Source organism: Carcharodon carcharias, chromosome 17 (genome assembly GCF_017639515.1).
Source record: "Carcharodon carcharias isolate sCarCar2 chromosome 17, sCarCar2.pri, whole genome shotgun sequence".
Classification (NCBI taxonomy): domain Eukaryota; kingdom Metazoa; phylum Chordata; class Chondrichthyes; order Lamniformes; family Lamnidae; genus Carcharodon; species Carcharodon carcharias.
In genome coordinates this window covers 80,927,267-80,947,359 of record NC_054483.1, presented here as the reverse complement: position 1 = coordinate 80,947,359, position 20,093 = coordinate 80,927,267, and the positions used below count along the sequence as shown (strand labels likewise).

The 20,093-nt window shown below is 39.3% G+C and overlaps 1 protein-coding gene across 1 annotated transcript in view; it reads left to right on the top strand.

The window, feature by feature from the left end:
* eef1akmt2 (EEF1A lysine methyltransferase 2) overlaps nt 1-18,138 on the top strand; it is a 52,991-nt gene extending 34,853 nt beyond the window's left edge. Inside the window, exon 8 of the transcript XR_005945676.1 lies at nt 15,761-18,138. The gene's annotated coding sequence lies outside the window, so the exon portion shown is untranslated. The remainder of the gene's footprint in view (nt 1-15,760) is intronic.
* Nucleotides 18,139-20,093: the final 1,955 nt, after the last annotated feature.

Here is a 20,093-nt window from a genome sequence, read left to right as displayed (position 1 = left end):
CTACTGCCTGATCTTTTAGTCATTACATCTTTGCCCTCTGAATCTTTCTTTCAAAATCTCTTTGCCTCGCTACATCTCTTTCAACTCTCAAAACTTTCCTTTGACTTTACATTTAATCTGCAACTCCTCAAATTCCTTTGCTGCCCTTCTCTTCCACTTTTTTATAAATTCATTCATGAAATGTGGGTGTCACTGGCAAGGCCAGATTTACTGCCCATTCCTAATTGCCCTTGAGAAAGTGGCAGTGAGCCACCTTCTTGAACTGCTGCAGTTTATGTGGTGTAGACATACTCAGTGCTGGAGTTCCAGGACTTTGACCCAGTGTTATGACATGGCAGGTGATGTGTGCCTAGCAGACCAAATCCACAAGGGAACATGGCCACGCTATCATAACAATTTTGCAATTTGTATTTATTACAAGAAGATCTGTGCACTGAATTCAGAATTAATGAGTCCACTAATACCTTTTAGAGATTTTAAAAATTAACTTAAAACATTTATTAACAAAAGAAAACATTTCAAGCACATGCATAAGATTACAGTTACTTAATACTATAACAAATCCCAAAATCCCTAACTAACCTGACTCCTAACTACACACCCTCTTTAAGGCAACAGTCTAAAATAGATTTTAAATTTAGATAGGCAATCCAGTAAGTTTACTACAGCACCCACTTGACAGTGAAATGCCAAAAGCTTTTCCCTAACTTTAGCTAATGTATACAGCAGACTTCTGCAAAAGTGGCTTTTCCCCCAAGGCTATTTTTACACAGTCCTTTTAGATCTTACATGGCCACGTAACACAGTCTTCCATCCTTCTTTATATATGGTTCTCTCTCTTTAATCTGTAAATTTCATTCTTTTATATGTCTTTGGAAATTTACTTTTCCCATAACATAACAATCTTTAATGTTGCCGATATGTTCAGTACCTTTGGGAAAAATAAACATACCGCTTGGCCTTGCTTATCTTGTTAGTTGTAAACATCCTATCATCCCTTTGAAACCTAAACAACCCCTTCACTTATCTAAAAATGTAAATTTCCTTCACACCCTACATGCTACCGTCATCCTTGTTTACTCATTAGCATTTCAAATACCTTTTACACCTAACTTCTTTTGATAATTTCAACCTTATAGTCTATCTGACTCCAATTAAATTAAACCACAGACAGAACCATATATATTCACGCTCATAAACCTACTTTACAATGAAGCACAATAATATTATGAAAGCTCACAGATGCTAGGTCTTCAGCCTATTGGATTCACTCCACATGATATCAATAAATGGCTGAAGGCATTGGATAGTGCAAAGGCTATGGGCCCTGTCATTATTCCAGCAATAGCGCTGAAGACTTGTATTCCAGAACTTGTTGTGCCCCTAGCCAAGCTGTTCAAGTACAGCTACAACACTGCATCTACCTGGCTATGTGGAAAATTGCCCAGGTATGTCCTGTACACACAAAGCAGGAAGAATCCAACCCAGCCAATTACTGCCCCATCAGCCTACTCTCCATCATCAGTAAAGTAATGGAAGGGGTCATCAACAATGTTATCAAGCGGCACTTGCTTAACGATAAGCTGCTCACTGATGCCCAGTTTGGGTTCTGCCAGGACCATTCAGCTCCTGACCTCATTACAGCCTTGGTTCAAACATGGACAAAAGAGCTGAACTCCCGAGGTGAGGTGAGAGCGACTGCCCTTGACATCAAGGCAGCATTTGACCGAATGTGGCATCAAGGAGCCCTAGCAAAATTGGAGTCAATGGGAATCAACGGGAGAACTCTCCACTGATTGGAGTCATACCTAGCATAAAGAAAGATGGTTATAGTTGTTCGAGGTCAGTCATCTCAGCTCCAGGACATCAGTGCAGAAGTTTCTCAGGGTAGTGTCCTCTGTCTAACCATCTTCAGCTGCTTATCAATAACCTTCCTTCCATCATAAGGTCAGAAGTGCTCGCTGATGATTGTTCAGCGCTATTCGTAACTCCTCAGATACTGAAACAGTCCATATCCAAATGCATTGAGACCTGGACAATATCCGGGCTTGGGCTGACAAATGGCAAGTAACATTTGCGCCACACAAGTGCTGGACAATGACCATCTCCAAGAAGAGAGAATCTAACCATCACACCTTGATTTTAAATGGCATTACCACCACTGAATCCCCCACTATCAACATCCTGGGGGTTACCATTGACCAGAAACTGAACTGGAGAAGCCATATAAATACTATGGCTGCAAAAGCAGGTCAGAGGCTAGGAATCCTGTGACAAGCAACTCACCTCCTGACTCCCCAAAGCCTATTCACCATCCACAAGTCACAAGTCAGGAGTGTGATGGAATACTCTCTACTTGCCTGGATGAGTGCAGCTCCCACAACACTCAAGAAGCTTGACACCATCCAGGACTAAGCAGCCCACTTGATTGGCACCACATCCACAAGCATTCTCTCCTTCCACCACCAATGCACAATAGCACTATGTACAAGGTGCACTGCAGGAATTCACCAAGGCTTCTCAGACAGTATCTTCAAAACTCATGACCACTAACATCTAGAAGGACAAGGGCAGCAGATGCGTGGGAGCACCACCAACTGGAAATTCCACTCCGAGTCATTCATCATCCTGACTTGGAAATATACCGCAGTTCCTTCACTGTTGCTATATCAAAATCCTTGCACACCCTTCCGAACAGCACTGTGGGTGTACCTACACTACATGATGAGCAGCCTTCTTGATCCGCTGCAGACTACCACCTTCTCAAGGGCAACTAGAGAGGGGCAATAAATGCTGGCCCAGCCAGCGAAGCTCACATCCTGTGAATGAATAAATACTTTAATGACACCAGTGACAGTGAAGGAACGGCGATGTAGTTCCAAGTCAGGATGGTGTGTGGCTTTGGGGAGGGAGCTGTATTTACAGGTGGTCGTCATCCCACGTACCTGCTGCTGTTGTCCTTCTAGGTGGTTGTGGTTATGCGTTTGGAAGATGCTGTCAAAGGAGCCTTGGCTAGTTTCTGCAGTACATCTTGTAGATGGTGCAGCCGTGGTGTGCCTGTGATGGAGGGAGTGAACATTAAGGTGGTGGATGGGGTGCCAATCAAGTTGTCCTCCTTGTCCTGGAAGGTCTTGGGCATCTTGACTGTTGTTGTACTCATCCAGGCAAGTGGAGAATATTCCATTAATCTCCTGATTTGTGCCTTGTGGAGGGTGGACAGGCTTTGGAGAGTCAGGAGGTGAGTTACTCGCCGCAGGATTCCCAACCTCTGACCTGCTCTTGTAGCCACAGTATTTATATGGCTGGTCCATTTCCATTTCTGATCAATGGTGATGCCCAGGATTTTGATGGTGGGGGATTCAGTGATGGTAATGCCATTGATTGTCAAGGGAAGATGGTTAGAATCTCTATTGTTGGAAATGGTCAATGCCTGGCACTTGCGTGGAGCACTTGCTACTTACCAATTATCAGCCCAAGCCTGGATGTTGTCCATGTCCTTTGAATGGCACTGACCATTGTGCAATCGGCAGCCAACATCCCCATTTCTGACCTTATGATGGAGGGAATGTTATTGATGCAGCTGAAGATGGACCCAGAGCAATGCCTGAGGAGCTTCTGCAGTGATGTCCTGGCGATGAGATGATTGCTTTCCAACAGCTATATTCCTTTGGGCTAGGTATGACTCCAGCCAGTGGAGAGATTTCCCCCTTATTCCCATTGACTGCAACTTTATTAGAGTTCTGTTATGATGTGGCAGGTGCTATTTGGCAGGCTGACCAAATCCCAAAGGAAAACTTGGCCACGCTCTCACAGTGATTTTGTAATTTGTATTTATTATGAGGTTTGTGCACTGAAGTCAGAAGTAATGAGTCCACTGTCATCTTTAAAGATTTTGAAGATTAAATTAAAACATTTATTAACAAAAGAAAAAAACTTAAATACACAAGACTACTGTTAGACAGTTACATTTAGTTTTATAACAGTTCTCACAAGATTTCTACTTACCAAAAACTCCCAAGAAAGGCAACACTTCCAATAGGTTCTTAATCTATAAAACATCCAGCAATATTACTGCAAGGATGCACTGTTACAGTAAGGGAGGTATTTCACAGCTTCTTTCTCCCTCTCAACTCGACAATGGAATTCCAAAACCTTTAACAAAATCTTGCTTTCTGGAACAGCAAATTTCTCCAGGGTGACTAGAGGCTTTTCCACAAGTCTGTTTCACACAATGCACCTTTGAAGATCTCACTTGGTCACTACCCACACAGCTTTCCATCTTTCTTTAAATATATTTCCACCCTTTTCTGTAAATCCAATTGTTTCAATCTTTCTTTTTAAGTTACTTTTCCCAGAATACAAAAACTTTTCATGTTGTCACTATGGCCAGCACTTTTGGGGAAAATAAACTTAATAACTTTGCCTTATTTATCTTGCTAGTTGTAAACACCTTATCATGTCCCTTTGAAAATCAAGCCACCTCTGAGCTTATCTAAAAACTGCAAAATCCATTCACACTGCATTTGTTGGGACCTTATCTTAGCTTACCTCATCTTCATTTCAAATGCCTGTTTTACCCCCATTCTTTTTGATAATTCAAATCTTGCATTCTGTCTGTCTGCAGTTTAATTAAACTAGACACACGTGTATACACACACACACACACAAACATACATTCACAGCCCCCATAAGCCTGCTTTAAAATATCCCATAGTAATATTAGGGAAAAAAAGATCTTTCTTTGACACCTACATCATTATGGAGAAATGAACTGTCATAATTCTAAAAGTTTCATTTTCTCAACCCATCCTACATTACTTACTTTACCTATATACACATAACTTTTGCACTACCAGGTACATGCACTAACATGACAATACATACAAAGCCTTTGTATCAACAGAGATAATTTCAGACCATTGTCCATGTTTTAAATGTTCAATCCTTTGAACTTTAAACTCTTGACAACGCATCTGCAATTAAATTTTCTTGCCCAGCCACATGTATAATCTGCAATTTAAACAGTTGCAATAATAAACTCCATCTGAATAGTCTGACACTTTGGTCTTGAAATTTTAAATGATTGTGGTCTGTATAAACAATTGTTTCTGAAGAATTGCTTGCAACATAAACCTCAAAATGCTGCAACACTAACAACAGACCAAGGGTCAATTTTTTGATGGTTGAGTACTTTTCTGATGTACATTCAGCTTCTGTGGAAAGTACCCTACCAGCTTTTCAATTCCTGTTTCACCTTTTGGTAACAACATAGCACCAATACTCAAATCACTTGCATCAATTGCCAACTTAAACTGCTTGGCATAATTAGGTGCTGCCAAAACTGGTGTAGTAGTCAACACAATTTTTAAACTGTTAAATGCATTCTGACACGTGTCCATTGAAATTTCCTGTTTTGTTTTTAGTAGTTCAGTCAATGGAGCAACCACACTGCTAAAATTTGGTACAAACTTCTGATAAAATCCACTTATGCGCAGAAATCTCAAAACTTTCTGTTTTGTTGTAGACACTGTGAAATTCACAATGGCTTTTACTTTCTACTTTCACATCTCATGGGCCGTCTGACCATGTCCAACAGTATGGCCTTGTGCTTTTGCAAATTCCTTCTTAGCCAAGTTCACCACCAAATTAGCTTCTTGCAGTTGATCAAACAGTTCTTTCAGATGCTGTAAATGGTCCTCCCAAGTTTGACTGAAAACTACAAAGTTGTCAATGTAAACAGCACAATTTCTCAGTCCTGCATTCACTTTATTTTTCAGTCTTTAAAATGTTGCTGGTGCATTTCTCATATCAAATGGCATAACTTCAAGCTGATATAGTCCATCTGGTGTTACAAAAACCGATATCTCTTTTGCTCTTTCTGAAACAGTACTTGCCAATATTCTCTCAGCAAGTCAATCTTTGTGATAAACTCTGCCCCACTTTCTCAATACAATCTTCTAACTGTGGAATAGGATATGAATCTGCTTTTGTCACTGCGTTTAATTTTCTGTAATCCACACACAATCATTGCATTCCATCCAGTTTCAGCACCATCACAATGGGTGAACTCCAGTTGCTAAAACTAGACTCTATGATGTCATTTTGAAGCATGAATTCAATTTCTTTTTGCACTTGAGCTAATTTTACTGGATTTAATATATAAGGATGTTGCTTTATTTAAACTGAATCTCCCACATCTGCATCATGCATTGCTAAATTTGTTTTCCCCACCTTATTCCCACAAATAGCTTTGTGTGACTGCAATAGCTTTTCCAAATCACTTTGACACTTTCCTAGACGGTAACCCAGTATTACATTTAAAATTTTAAGTACCCCTTCATTGTCCAATTTAGTTAGAAGGAAGTCAATTTCAGAATCCTTCATTTCTACCTCTTTCTCCTTATCTACCACCACTAATACCTCCTCCTGGTTATCTTCCCTGTCAAAGTACATTTGAAGAATATTTACATGACACACCCTTTGCTTCTTTCTTCTACCTGTTCAGTCCTGTAAGGCCCACTAAATCTTGCCTTTAATAGTTTGCCTGACTGGCAACAAGACTAACATCTTCTCTCCAGCAACAAAACCACAAGCTTTTGCCCTCTTATCTGCACTTGTCTTCATCGCCTGCTGCGATATCTTTAAATGTTCCTTAGCTAAGTCACATGCTCTGTTTAATCTTTCTCTGAATTTTGTCGCATAATCTAGGAGAGTAGTTTCCAAGCTTTGACCCACTAGCTTCTCCTGAATCAACTTAAGTGGTCCCCTTACTTCATGACCATGGACTAATTCAAAAGGACTAAGCCCTATTGATTCGATAGTCCATCCCTAATAGCAAATAACAAGAATGGAATCCCTCGATCCCAGTCCTGTGGGTAGTCTTGACTATATGCTCTCATCATAGTTTTCAAAGTTTGATGCCATCTCTCTAAAGCACCTTGTGATTCAGGGTGATAAGCTGATGACTTAAACTGCTTTATTCCCAGGCTGTTCATTAATTCCTTAAACAACTGTGACATGAAATTTGAACCCTGATCCAACTATATTTCTTTTGGTAATACATATCTTGTAAAGAATTTGGTCAACTCCTCTACAATCCTCTTTGCTGTAATATTTTGTAAAGCTATCGCTTCCAGAAATCTTATAGACACACCCATGTTTGTCAGCAAGTACTGATTTCCACTTTTAGTCTTAGGGAGGGGCCCTTCACAATTAATCAGGACCCTGGTAAAAGGTTCCTCAAATGCTTTAATTGGAATTAAAGATGCAGGTTTAATCACTGCTTGAGATTTTCCTGTCACCTGACATGTGTGACATGTTTTACAGGGTTTGACTACATGCAGTCCTGGCCAATAAAAATGTTTTTGTATTTTCATCTGAGGTTTCCTAATTCCTGAATGCCCAGCTTTTGGAATTTCATGAGCCACACTCAATACTTCATTTCTGCATCCAGATGGGATAATTATTTGATGTACAACCACCTACTTTTCATCCGCTGGAATATGAGACAGTCTCTTTTTCCTCATTAACACATTCCCTTTAAGGTAATATTCTGGAATACATTCTGCCTCTGTTTCTGAACAAGTTACCTGATATAACTGCTTTATTTGTGGATCTTTCTGCTGTAACTCTACCAATTTCCCTGAGCTAAACACTTCAGCCTCAGTCTCTTCCAACTTCTCTTCTGCACAATCTTTTCAAAGACAGATCCAGCTAACTGGATGTCAGTGTCCTTCCCCTATATTTTAGATTCTTCCTCTCCTGTTTAAACCTGTGGTTTGTGATCTCGTTACTGCACAATCCAGAAATGATCCAGGATGCTCTTTCTGCAACATGTCTGCTGAATGCATCTTCACAGGCTGCTCAACTACCATAGGCATCACCAACATCTGTGACCCAGTTATATCATTACATAGGATAAATTGAACCCCTGCAATGAGCAATTTTTCCACTATCCCAACAATTACCTCACCTGTTTTCAACTTACTTTTTAAATTTACTTTCCACAATGGAATAGGTTTAGCATCTCCTTGAATTCCACTTATTACCACAATTTCCTGCAATACCCGCTCTGGATAACAAATAGCACTATGCCATAACATTAAGGACTGACTAGTCCCTGTGTCCTTTAAAATTTTAAAATCTTTGCCTGTTCCACCCTGTACACATAGACTTTCCCTTCACATACAAAATCTTTAAACATTTCTGTACCCTGCCCTTCAGAACTCCCTTGGGTAAATTATGAATACATTCCCACTTATTTACCTACCACTGATTCTTCCTGCTCCACCTGTGCACAAACTTCTGGTTTTTCTTGCCTCTGGATCTCAGAAACCACCATACTCTTATTTTCAGAATCTTTGTGTTCTAACAACTGCAGTATGTTTTTCCTGTAACCTCCAGCATGTTGACTTTGTGTGCTCAACCGTATTACAATGGAAACATTTAAGTCTTCGAGTGTCACTTCTACTCTCAGCACCTTCCTTTCTGGTCTGAGGAGAAACTTCCTGAGAAGTTCCAATTTCCCCATCTCTTCCCTGACTACCTCCTTGACTGCCTGCCTTCCTTTTACCTTTCCACTTTCTATCCTTCTCGGATTTAAAAGGGTGATGGAAAAAAGTATTTGGTCTCTGGACTAGCTCATAATCATCAGCAATCTCTGCTGCTTGCCTAGCTGTTTTAGCCCTCTGTTCTTCCACATGAGTTCTAACTACTGAAGGAATTGAATCTTTAAATTTTTTCAAAAGAATTACTTCTCTAAGAGATGTTGTCTCTACCTTTAATGCCTGTACCCAGTAGTCAAAATTACGTTGTGTTGCTCTCTCAAGCTCAATATAAGGCTCTCCAGGCTGTTTCCTTACATTCCTAAATTTCTGCCGGTATGCCTCAGGAACCAACTCATATGCACTCAAAATAGCATTGTTATGGCATCATAATCCACAGATACTTCTTCTGACAATGATACATATACCTCATGAGCTGTGCCTAACAACCTAGTCTGTAAAAGCAATGTCCAGATTTCTTGTGGCTATTTAATTTGCTTAGCTATCTTCTCAAATGAAATAAAGAATGCCTCTACATCTTTTTCCTCAAACTTAGGAACAGCCTGCACAAATGTAAACATCTCCCCACTGGGTTTTGGTTTGAAAGTGGTTGATTCCACATCAGGACCTTCCTCAGGATCTAAAGTCTCTTTTTTAACTTCCAGCCTTTTAAGCTAGTATTCCCTTTCCCTTTCCTTTTCTCTTTCCTCCATTGCTAACTTCTCCCTTTCCTGTTTTCTTTCTCTCTCCAGCCTTTCTGCTTGCTCCCTTTGAAATGCTCTCTCCTTTTCATTCTCTCTCTCTTTTGCTTCCAATTCAAGTTTTTTCATTTGCAACTGAATCTTAGCTAATTCAAGTGATTCACCCTTTGGAGAACATTGTCCCTTTAGTATCCCTTCCAAATTTAAATGCTGTTCTATTACTTCAATTTTGCCTGCTTTCTTCGCCCTTGCGTTTAATCCTAACTGCAACTTATCTGCCAATTCTGTTAACTTAGCTTTAGTTACTTCTTGTAAACCACTTTTTGTACACCAACCAGTGTTACATTTTCCATTCTCAGAAAAGCCTTAGCAATTGTTAAAGCCATGTTTGCAGTCTAACCACTTGAAAATCCTTCAACATCAACTCCTGAGTTTAGTAGCCTTAAGATTCACCAACTCCAAGCCAAGCAAGGAATTTTTAAATTCCTGCAAAGAGCTGCCGGTTTTGTTGGTATATGGCTGATAGTATTTGCCAAGCTGGCCAAATCCCAAAGGGAAACTTGGCCACACTATCAACGATTTTGCAATTTATATTTATTACGAGAAGGTTTGTGCACTGAAGTCAGGAGTAATGAGTCCACTGCCACCTTTAGAGATTTTAAAGATTAAATTAAAACATTTATTAACAAAGAAAAAAAAACTTAAACACACAAGACTACAATTACACAGTTACATTTAATTTTATAACAGTTTTCACAACATTGCTACTTAAGTAAACTCCCAACTACATTCCTCTTTTAGACAACACTCCAAATAGATTCTTAATCTATAAAACATCCAGCAATATTACCACAAACACCCACAAGTTGCTGTGAGGGAGGTACTTCACAGCTGCTTCCCCCCTCACTTGACAATGGAATTCTAAATCTTTTAACAAAACCTTGCTTTCTGGAACAGCAAATTTCTCCAGAGTGACTAGAGGCTTTTTCCACAAGTCTGTTTCACACAATGCACCTTTGAAGATCTCACTCAGTCATATCCCACACAGCTTTCCATCTTTCTTTAAATATATTTCCTCCCTTTTGATCTGTAAATCCAATTGTTTCAACCTTTCTTTGGAAGTTACTTTTCCCAGAATATAAAAACCTTTCATGTTGTCACTATGTTGTCACTTCTGGGTAAAATAAACTTAATAACCTTTCCTTATTTATCATGCCAGTTGTAACCACCTTTTCATATCCCTTTGAAAATCAAGCAACCTCTGAACTTATCTAAAATTTGCTAATTCCATTCGCACTGCATCTGCTGGGACCTTATCTTAGCTTACCCCATCTCCATTTCAAATGCCTGTTTTACCCCAATCCCTTTTGATGATTCAAACCTTGCAGTCTGACTGTCTGTTGCTCAAACTAGAGACGTGCACACGCATGTGCACACACACAAACACACACAGAAACACACCTTTGATTTCAACTCTTTTGTCCATATTTGGACCAAGGATGTTATATGATCAGGAGTTGAGTAGTCCTGGTGGAACCCAATCTAAGCCTCAGTGAGCAAGTCACTGGTATGTGCTGCTTGATAGCACTTTCAATGACCTGTTCCATTACTTTGCTGATGATTGAGAGTAGGCTGGTGGGGTATGATGGTAATTGTTCATGTTGAATTTGTCCTAGTTTTGTTGACAGGACGTGCCCAGGCAATTTTCAAGATTGTCGGGTAGATACCAATGTTGTAGTTGCACTGGAACAGCTAGGTTAGGGGTACAGCTATTTCTGAAGCTGGGATGTTGTCAAGGCCCAACACCTTTATAGTATTTCAGTACCTTTAGCCGTTTCTTGATGTCACATAGAATGAAATAAATTAGCTGAAGACTGGCATCTGTGATTATGAGGACCTCAGGAGGAGGCTTAGATGGTTCATCCACTCAGTATTTCTGGCTGAAGATGATTGAAATTGTCTCAGTCTTGTCTTTTGCGCTGTCGTGCAGTCCCCCATCATTGAGGATGGGGATGTTTCTCGAGCATCCTCCTCTGGTTAGTTATAATTGTCCACCACCATTCATAGATGTGACCAGACTGCAAAGCTTTAATCTGATTCATTGATTGTGGGGTTGCTTAACTTTGTCTATAGCATGCTGTTTCCAGTGTTTAATGTGCATATAATCCTGTGTTGTAGGTTCACCAGGTTGACATTTCATTTTAAGGTATGCCTGGTGCTGCTCCTGACATGCTCTACTATACTCATTGAACCAAGATTGAACCCCTGGCTTGATGGTAATGGTAAAGTGTGGGATATGCTGGGCCACATTCAGCTGCTGCTGATGGTGCACAATGCCTCATGGATGCCCAGTTTTGAGCTGCTACATCTGTTCTGATTCTAACCCCTTTAGAATGCTGATAGTGCTGCACAACATGATGGAGCCTGTCCTCAAGTGTGAAGATGAGTCTTTGTTTCCAGAAGGATTGTGCAGTGGTTTCGCCTACCAATGATAAGTAGATTGGTGAAGATGAGGTCAAGTAGATTTTTCCCTCATATTGGTTTCTTCACTGATGTACTGCCTAATGCAAGCCCAGTCTGCCAGAAAAACTCCTTCCAGACTAGGCCAGCTTAGTAATGGTGCCACTGAGCCACTTTCTGTGCTGAATACCAAGTTATCCCTTTTAGGATGTAAAAGTGTAACGCTCCGAACACAAGGATGATAGGAGGTTAGTTTTGAGGGATTACACTCCTCGATTCATGTTCATACACGCTAAACTCGAAAACTAGGAATAGCTGACAGGCAGATTCCAAAAGGCTGACATAGCCTTCAGCCAACTGCTCGTACACACCCTAAATATAAGTTTATGTCACTGGAACTGCAATATATAACTTTAAGATGTAGGTACACCTAATATTTCTTCCCTTGCAGTGGATGAAAAATGTATAAATACATCATAACCTGAAGGCGATACAATTACTGAAGGCAGAAGGTTAATTTTCAGAGACCCCTGGAGCCATACTCCACCAGAAAATTAAGATTTTTGTCACATTACTTGGTACAGTTTGCAGTATTTTCAAAACTGTAGTTAACATTGGAATTGCAATATTTTCATCTTAAATACACAACCTCATTGAAAACAACTTTATTTGGAGTCTGGGAATTAACTATTTTTCATTGTAGAATTAGGCAAGTAGAGTTTATGTAGATGAGGAGAGAATTGCACTTCACATTAGCCAGCCGGTATTCTAATCCTTGAAGGAAAATGCTTTAATTAATACAAGTATTAAATTGCCAAATAGTAAATTTAAACCCCATCTTATCGAGCATGCGTTCATTCAAGTCAAGGATGTGGGAAACAAAATTTAGAGTTTTCTTTCAAATGACTGCCTTTCGCCATTCTTCCCTTGACACCATTAATGGTATATGGTACATTTCTTAATTGCAGTAAATGTCACTCCGCTTTTCACCGGGATTGCCATTATTGTCAGTAGTGCTTGTGACTAGCTAGTTCGGCATTTTTCCTCCGCTTTCGACGCATTTGTTCTAGAAATAACGCTTGGATAGAATATAGTTCTAATTGATTTTACTCTCTGGGAACGGCTCCAATTGCCTTAGTTATAACTCACTCAGTAATCCATAAACTCAAAGTAAATGGTGTCTCTTTGTCACAATTAGCAGTTGAGCAAGGAATCGAAACATTAAATCTTGAATTGCCAGTACACTTTAATTAAACCTTCCACTACTCTCCACAATATCTCAGTGCAGGCTTAATGAATTATCCCTTATCATTGAAGACTCAGACATTGCTACCAAATTTTAGCTCAACATAAAAATCTAAAACAAGAAACTTGCTCTGAGATACCGCCCAGGTAATGCAAAATGCCAGATTGGTTCCTCAGGCTCAGCTTCACTATTCCTCAGTATAATAGTTTTTTTCCTACATTGTTAATGCTTTAAGGGCTGAAGGAAAATGAGCTCATAATGCAAAATTTTGCATTCCTTTCCTAATCACCCAAAGGTCAACAGAAACCAAGAGAAATATTAACAGGCCAGATTTAGAAGTCAGTGGAGTCATTCCTTACAGTTGCAGTTGCTCATAAACTTTCTGTGGGCTTTTGCACTGCTAGTCCTGTCAGCCAACTGGCAAAATAAAACACACAGTGCCCTCTTCAGCTCATCCTGACTGAACAACTATGTACCTCTGTAACCAATCAGATTAATGAATTATAAATGAAGTATGAAAATTCCGAACCAGGATGTGCCAATTAATTGAATATTGAATTCAATGGGGTGAATTTTATGGGCCCCTGCTGGCATATTTGAAAGCGAGGATGCATATTTTTTTTTAAAAAATGGGTGGCTAGCCCACTGCCTTCTCACCCAGCTTCACAAATTACATGTCAGACAGCCTGCTCACCCTTAGTCCTATTGAGGCCTTTGGGGGACAGCTAACTGCTGCTTAAGGGCCTCACTGGTGTCTCCAATCCTTGCTCGTCCAACATGCCAGGACTTACCTTCAAGTCTAGCGACATCTTCCTTTCTTCCTGGGGACTCCTTGTAGTCCCCGCAGGGCCAATACTGTTCTCTGGCGCTGCTGGGACTACACAGCTGCTGGTCAATCAGATTGGCCAGCAGCTTTCGAGGGTGGCACTTTCTGTCCCTAAGGAGTGTAAGTCCCACTCTTAAGTATTTACAGCTTCCCCCAGTTGCAGGGCAGCTGGATTTAAAGTTGTCAAGGTGCTGCTTTTAGCTTGGGGGCAGGCAGTCTGTCCCCTGTAAAATACATCCCTATGTCTAATCCGGTACAGAAAATAAAATAAAGATAAGGAACGAATATAAAAACAAAAAACTGTGGATGCTGGAAATCCAAAACAAAAACAGAATTACCTGGAAAAACTCAGCAGGTCTGGCAGCATCGGCAGAGAAGAAAAGAGTTGACATTTCGAGTCCTCATGACCCTTCAACAGAATACTTAGTTGAGAGAGGGAGGTAAACAAAGTAAAAAGAATACTTCTTTGAGATGTCCACATCTGTAAAAGTAAATTTTCAACACCAGAGAGCTTGATTTGGAATAAGTAAGACATACTATGCCATTAAAAGGATACTTACACTGAAATTGATTTGCCCTTACTTTTATGGTGGATATAGTCCATATCTGAGATAAGTAGAGCAATGCTATTCAATGTATTTGAATGGGGAATCAGTCTACACAATGTCATTTGTAGGAAGCTTATGGATGAGGAACGGATCTCCAATAGCAGCTTCTGGAGTTCCGCAATTAACTGTGCATGTGCAGTCTCTGGAAGTTACTGGCCTCATTTCCACATAAATAATGTTCTGTTCTGTTAACCCCACTGCTATTTCTAATTCAAAGACCAATCTAACACATATGGCTGATTACATAATTTCTCTGGACTTTCTAATAATTGTCACTGTGGTTAGATGATTCTATAAATCAGCCACTCTGATAAGAAAAGAACTGACCATGACCAGCTACTTTTAGGAGATAAAGCTTCTCCAATTATAAGAAAAAAATCAGCTCTTGGACTTGACCAATGTATTCAAACTAAATTCTAGTAAATAGGAGTAGATAAGCTGTGAGAAGATTGCAATTCCCAAAAAAGTTGATGCTTATATAAGACTATAGAGAGTTTTTGCAAAGCTTGTAAAGTCCAATTTTGTTTTGAAGAGAAACCATTCTCTTGGCCTAGGTTTGGAAATATTGAAGGCCATTCATGCTGGGATTGGATCATAAATAAAGATATAACATTATTTCATTTTATTGTGTAATGTAATTGTTTTATAATTGTACTGGGTTACTATCAGGAAACTGTAATGGCCATTCAATGCCAGAAGTGTCTCAAAACACAGTTATGAGAGAGAGAAACATTCAGAAAACGAGCAAAAAAACATCTGTCATTTTATGGTTGTGGTTTAGTGAGGAATGTTGTCCATGAAGCTGGGTGAATTCTTTGTTCTTCAAATAGCACATGGAATCCTTAATATTCATCTGAACCACTGGAACAGGCAGCTGAATGTTTCATCTAAAATGCAACAGTCAACAATGCACCAGTACTGTACTGAATGGCAGTCTGGGTGATGTGCTCAAACCCCACATGACGTTGAAGCCACAATCCTCTGAACCAGAGGCAAAAGTAGCACCAACTGAACCAAACTAATGATCATACTCTATTCAAAAGATACGCTTTAGAAGGTCAGAATTCTGGCTGGCTCATCATTTCTCCACAAGCTCTTGATTAAGTAGTACCACCAAAATTATTAGCTCTTAAGTCAGATGTCCATGTTTATACCAGAAACACAAGACTTTATTTCAATATCAAGTGGCAACCTGGCTCAGTTGTCACCCTTCTCACGTCTGAGTCAGAAGGTTTTGGATTTAAGCCACAATTCATGATATAAGCATGTAATATCGGTTGACGCTTGCGTGTAGTACTGACGGAGTTGTTATATTGTTGGAGGTATTGTGCTTTTAATAAAATGTTAAACTGTGGCTGTCCCTTCTCACTCTTCAGCTGAACATAAAAGATCCGGTTTTGAAGAGGACCATTGTTTGAATCAAGATTCATCCATGAACAAACACAAACACCAAAATGAAATGGATTGAGCAGCCATTTTATTTGCTGTTTGCAGGCCTTGTGTGTAATTTGGTTCTACACTTCAGCAAAATTCATTGGCTGTGAAGTACATTTAAGAAGTCCTCATAAAATGCGTTGCAGTTGCATGTTCTTTATATCAATCTGCGCAGCATATTGATAGTAAAGAGTCACTTACCCCTCCTCTTGCTTTTAAAATGCTCTCTCTCAGACTCTTATTGCTTGAAGCTCCATTGTTTGTATGGCGTTTACAATCGCCTGTGCTATTTTTCTGACAAGAAAGGTTCTAAAAAACCTCACTACAGCTTTCGCTTTGGTTGTAATGGAAAATCTGATTCAATTAACGTTGTTTCACTTAAAGTGGCACTTTTCAGGAATGCAACTACAATGTTAATTGAGGAATTACTGTATTGAAATGTGTTCTATTCCTAAAAGTGTTTTGTGTTCCCAGCAAATTCCGGGTTCAAATTTGTAACAAATTTGTGTACAGTACAGCTGACTTTAGTGTACCCATATGCTTGTTGGGTGTCTGCAAGGAATACTGTAACTTGAGGAGCATTTTAAACACCTTAAAGCACAATCCAGCATTCTAGTTCAGCACAAACAGAATTTTATAAGTGACAAATCTTCCTAATAAGGACTATTTTGTTGAACCCCATTAGTTTCTAATAATGAAATTGACGTACAGATATTGTTGTTGTTCTACCAGCCATTATCCCCTTTTGTAAGCATCAAATGCCTCAAGAATTTGATCAACAAAAAGAGGCAATTAGTGCCTTATGCATGTGGAAATTAAAATTGTAATTGCTAAATTGAATTTATCTGAAATTGTATTTCATGCTTGCCATTCCAGAAGTTTACAAATAAGAACAGGACTGTAGAACCACTGAAGTTGCATTTTTGTTAAAGTAAATGTGCCTAAATCATGATAATTTGAGAAATGTTTAACATATTCCGAATGTTTTCAGGAACCAGTGTGCACTTTGGAAATGAGGTATATATATTTGTCCTAAATGTTTTTATACAGAGTTGAGTAATGTTGTTTGGAGAGGGTTTATAGACACATACAGATGTGGCTGAATGATAAGAATTCATAAATGTCCCAGCAAATGCTTTGGCAAATGCAGGCCACTATGAAATCCCATTAAGTTAATATTCCTTCTGGCACCCACACTCTGTTTACTGAAAAGTACATCATGCATTGCAGAGTGTAGTGAGAGGATGTACCAAATTAGCTATATGAGTAATGCACTCTTCAGAGCCTTACTTTGCTCTGATTGTTTTCTAAAGAGCAGGCGAGTCAGTAACTAGTTTAGTTCGATGTATACTGTGTTTCTTTAATTAGTGCACCTTAACATTTAACCCAAATGCCCAGAGAGCTTTTATTTTCTCTCCCCTTTTGACCATAGCCTTTCCAGGTTAACTGTGTTCCAGAGAGTGGACAATGGTTTACTCCTGGACACCTTTTAGCTCTGCTGTAAATCAGTAACTGTGATGATTGTTCCTCTGATGTTTCCTTGCCTTGTGGGGAAATTCCTAGCTCCACTTGGCCCTTCCTGCAGTACGAGTACCAAGTCTAGATCTTCAGCAGTGTGGGTGATCACAGTTACAAACCAATGCCTTGTTACTTATAGAATTGCACATTACTGCTTCAATACATGGCACCAGAAACTGCCTGATTGATTCGTTTAACTTCCTGAGAAGTGTAGGAATGCAATGCAATTGTATACATAGTCATGTTATAGGCTACCTATTTTTTCAGATTGTAATCACTAAATATGACCCTAAGGCCTAAACAAGACACATCAATTCCCTTGTATTCATTTGAAGACTTTTCTGTGATACTTTTGTTTTCGTGATTTGTAACAACCAGGGTGGTAGGGCCATTTGAGACCTCTGGGAGTGGTCAGTTCTGCCCTTTTGCGAGTCGCCCCAGGCACAGGTAAGGGTCCCATGCTCAGAGTTATGAGCCATGACCCATGGTGGAACCATAGAGCCTTTGGTGCTGATGGCAGAAGAGCTAGTACCTCAAGGGACAGGTGGAGGATCCTTTGGGAACAGGACTTGTGTTTGCTTTAAGGACATTTGAGGAAAGCAAGAGGAAACTGCCTTGTGCATTTATTCCCTTTGAAATTGGAAATGGGAGGCGACTACAAGCAACTGAAGAGGAAAATGCAAAACCATGAGGTATGGAGAAATGAGCAGAGGACTGTCCTTAGGCACATCACTAGTACAACAGTGCATGTATTTTAAAATGTAAGCTTTTCATTAAAATTATTTTTAAAATGTATTTTAAATTTTATGTCTGGGTAACAGTTTTTTGTTTACAAATTTTATGAAGACATGGTATTCTGTCATCAGCTTCACAAGAAATCCTGAAATATTTTGCTTCAGTGTCAGAGGAAATTTGATTTCAGTATTGTCAGCTTAATCTTCTTTAACTCTGTAAAGGGAGATAGTAAATGGATGGAAAGAAAAATTATTTCTTCTGGAAACAGATAGAAGCAAAGAGGACTGCAGTTCATTAATCCATGACAAGATTTCAGTGACAAAATAATGGTTCATGTGACCAATTGTGAGACACTGTATTTTAATATTACGTTATGAAGAACCTACAGTCTATCAACTAGAAATCTTTTTTTAAAATAGCTTCTCTCAAACTGTATTTTGGGGGCAGCTCTCTCTGCTAATTTAGTTTCTCTATTAAAGGGAATGCACATCACTAAATTGTATATAGTCTATTGCTTCAAAAGTGGAGGAACTTCCTGTCTGGTTGAACTATTTAGCTGGTATTAGAGACAAAGAAGGTGAAATTGGGCTTCAGCAGCAGCATCTTGTGGGAGAGAGCTGATTGGCAGCACATTTTACACCCTGCCAAAATTCAGTCTCATCCCAAAGTTCAGCCAGATGTTTAAAACAGTTCATTTTAAACACCTGACTATGAGAAAGCAAATAATTGTTAGAACTGCTGACCCACTACGGCACAAGTTAGTACTATTAGTATGAGAGCCACATTGTTTGAAAGCTATGAACATTACTTATATCAGGAAGACTGGCTCTCAGGCAGACTATATGCTGTTAAAATCTATTTGTGATTGACAGCTGTATTTGATCTTCCTTTGTCTCAGTCAAACTTCAAAGGGCAGATAAAGTTCCAGTTTTTTGGGGGTTACAACACTTCCTCAGGCAGTTAAGTGAGCTACAGAAACACTCCATGAATATCTGCTTTCACATAAAAGCTTTTCTTCACATGTGAGTTGCAGGTTTTGAGAATTGTTTAAAGTCTTCAGACCATATTATATTGAAATGGATTTAAATGAAGTTGGAAAATCAAATATTATTTTATCTGCTGTGCATCCCCTAGCTGTCATTCATTTTACTTTTTAGTATATCTGATTCATTGTTTGTTTGTAGCCTGAGATGTACAGTCAGGGCGTTATCTGAGTGCCATTCAGAAAGATCAGGGGCTTAAAATGGTATTATTTCTGGTGAATATATTGACAGTACACGGTAGCCATCCATATGCATTCATGGCACACATACCAGTATGCCTCATGTATAAAATAACATTTCAGTTGATGGGAAGTGTGGGCTTGCCTGCTGAAATGGTCCTATGTAGTGCACATGAAAAAATGTGCCTGGAGAGCACCTGTACATAGCAGTCATGTCAGATGCTGTAGAATTAGTAATGTGGTACAGTTATAGAGTACAGATGGATATATGGTATAGTATTAGCTACAATACTGGATGCTGGCGCCAGTGTTTATGCAGAGACACCTCAGTCTGACCTATTACATACCAGGTTTGAACTTGTATATGTACAGTTGTATCATATTTCTTTACTCCAAACAGCTCATCATAATATAGTCAGATCCATTTATCCATGGTTAAGTGCAACTCGTATTGTCCCATGTTTATGACCTTGTCTGAAGGTAGAGAATATAACCTTTCCATATATATGGCATAAGTTATTAGGTACAGGATAATCACTAACTGGTTATAACATGGAGTTCATAAATCGCCTCTTCTTCATGTACAATTATGCATGGTTATATGTGATGCAACATTAATCACAAATAGGAACATCAACACCTGGCCACACATAATTAGAACATGTTAACTGATTTTAATGGGCTGAACATTGTGAGCAGCTTGTGCCTGAATTTGTGATAAGTCCTTTTGCTTTACCAAGCTTTTATATGAAGATATTGAAAAAGAAAATCTGCCCAGTGTATCTTAATAAGCAGCAAAG